Source organism: Penaeus vannamei, chromosome 7, assembly GCF_042767895.1.
Source record: "Penaeus vannamei isolate JL-2024 chromosome 7, ASM4276789v1, whole genome shotgun sequence".
NCBI classification, from domain to species: Eukaryota; Metazoa; Arthropoda; class Malacostraca; order Decapoda; family Penaeidae; genus Penaeus; species Penaeus vannamei.
Window position 1 is genome coordinate 34,444,963 of NC_091555.1, and position 2,500 is coordinate 34,447,462.

General features: G+C 47.2%; 2 protein-coding genes across 6 annotated transcripts in view; one reads left to right on the forward strand and one right to left on the reverse strand.

Annotated features, from left to right (window-relative positions):
* LOC113822735 (uncharacterized) overlaps positions 1-2,476 on the reverse strand; it is a gene marked incomplete in the record, with an annotated part of 63,838 nt that extends 61,362 nt beyond the window's left edge. Inside the window, 1 exon segment of the mRNA XM_070123739.1 lies at positions 2,234-2,476.
* The window catches only part of MCU (mitochondrial calcium uniporter), a 478,923-nt gene that overhangs the window by 452,860 nt on the left and 23,563 nt on the right, over positions 1-2,500 (forward strand). The window lies entirely within an intron of this gene.

Genomic DNA, 2,500 nt, shown 5'->3' on the forward strand with positions numbered 1-2,500 from the left:
TCTCTCTCTCTCTCTCTCTCTCCTCTTTCCCTCCCTCCCTCCCTCCCTCCCTCCCTCTCCCTCCCTCCCTCCTCGCCCTCTCTCTCCCTCTCCCTCCCTCCCTCCCTCCCTCCCTCCCTCCTCTCTCTCTCTCTCTCTCTCTCTCTCTCTCTCTCTCTCTCTCTCTCTCTCTCTCTCTCTCTCCTCTCTCTCTCGCCCCTTCCTCCCTCGCCCCCTTCTCTCTCTCTCCTTCTCTCCCTCGCCCTTCCTCCCTCTCTCCTTCCCTCCTCATCTCTCTCTCTCCCTCCTCGTCGCCCCTTCCCTCCCTCCCCTTCCCCTTCCTCCCTCCCTCGCACCCTTCCTCCCTCCCTCGCACCCTTCCTCCCTCCCTCGCTCCCTCCCTCCTTCCTCTCTCCCTCCCTTCTTCCCTCCCTCCAACCATCCGTCTCTTCCTCCCTTCTTCCCCTCACACTCTCACTCACTCATTCGCTCTCTCATATCAGTTTTCCCCTTCTCTCTGCACGGAACCCACAGACTCCAAATTACCATTCCCAAGTTCGTCAAGGAACGCGATTTCTTACATGAGGTTTGCCCAAAGTTTTGTGCCTCGGGAGGTCGCACGAAGAAAGCTGAAAAGTGTAGGATTCCAGAGAAGTCCTTCGCTTTGCCAGAGATCGTGGGTAGGCAAGGATCAGCTGTCACACAGGAGGTTCTTGGCGTGAGCAATGTAAAAGCATTGTGCTCCTCAGATGTGTTGTGGCAAAGGGTGGTTGAAGACGCGAGTTGATTTAGGCTATGGTGTTTGTGGCAGGTAAATTGAGGGGATTGTGTATAGAGAGAGTTTTCAAAGATGCGCGTTTGTTTTTACTGTTTGTGGGGGAGAGGCAGGGGGTGTATTTGGATGTGTGGTAAGGGTTTTGTGTAGGTTTTCGCCGTGGTTCTTGTAGCTGGTAAAGAGGAGGTGAATATTTTTGGGCGTGTTGTGAAGGTTTTCAAGGCGCTCAGAGGTTCATGTTGTAGTTTCTATAGCAAGTGAAGGAAGGGGGTTGTTGTAGCTGTGTATTAAAGGGGTTCCGAAATCCCGGCTGTTTGAGTTGTGGTGTTTGTGTGAGATAAGGGGTGTTTGGATATGAATTAAGGGGTTTTGAAGATGTACGTGAGCTTACGATGTGAATACTGTAGCGGGGAAAAGGGGAGAGGAATTGCTGGGAAAAGTTATAAAAGGTAGTCAGAGGAACGTCCGTCGCATTAATAATCATTTTGGGGAATCTGGGACGGTGCCTGTGATGTATTAGGGGCGTACGAGCGTAAGCGAAAGAGGGCGTGGGAAAATTGAAATATAATGAAGGGTGCGCGTGTGTGAGAGCCATTTCTGACAGCAGTCCGCTTGGCCCGCGTGTGGCTCTTGTTTGTGACGTGCATGGAGCGTGTGGCCAACGCGTGCCTGTACTATCAGTGTAATGCATGTCTGTGTTAGTGTTAAAGTCTGGTCATACAAGTTGTATGTATTTATGTGTGCATGTATGGTTTTTATATGCATTCATGCAGTATTGGTCATGTTTGTGAATATTCTTGCAGAACACTGGTGTTGTAGCATATATGTTTGACGTATTTGTCATTTCATAAATTAATACATTTTGTGTGTTATATATATCTAAATTTTGGTACAGACACGTGCCTGAGTTTTGTCATTTGAAGGCAGGGTTTAGTGGTTTTATATATAGAACTGATGTTTTATATATGTAAAGTTCTAAGGGAAGGAAGGAAAAGAGATGCTGAGAAGCATCAGGACGCGAATATAAGCAACCGCAACCTTGCCTATGAATCCCAACTGCAGCGGCAATTGTTTTATGCACGCAGGAAAAAATACAATCTTAGAAGACTTTACCATGAATTGCAATGATGTTGCGCACGAAGTGTGACGAAGGTGAGCGCACTTGGTCAGAAAGAATGCAACGATTCACAAAGTCATGGGCGTAAATTATGGACAAGAAATGAACTAGGAAGACTTTGCTGTCCAGTCGAAAGAGTTTTTAATGCTGTTTGATGATAATTACTGTAGATGCGGACAGTGTACGCACAGCTCGTTCTGGTCTGGCGGCTCGCATGAAAGACAACCCTGCTACAAGGCTGCTGCTTCGTCAATATGCGGGTGTGTGTCGTCACGGTGTAGGTGTAACACTTTAAGTGTGTATGTTTTCGCAACTTGACTGATATTGAATAACTCTGAAATGAAAAATGTATAAATACTTACCTTAGATTTTCGATCAGCACTGAAACTTGTTTGGTTTAATTTTGAAATGGAGTGTTGTCGTATCTGGCTATGTTTAAATCACCACTGACCAATCATCAAACACTATTAAATATTTTGTAAACATATATTTTCTTCCTTAATATATATCGTCGAGAGGCTGCACCACAGAAGCGGCAACCACACACTGGCGCCTGCGCGTCAGAACTGCGAGAGAGTCAATAGGGCACTGAGCCAGTGGAGACCCGCGAGGTTCTGTCGCACGGAAAG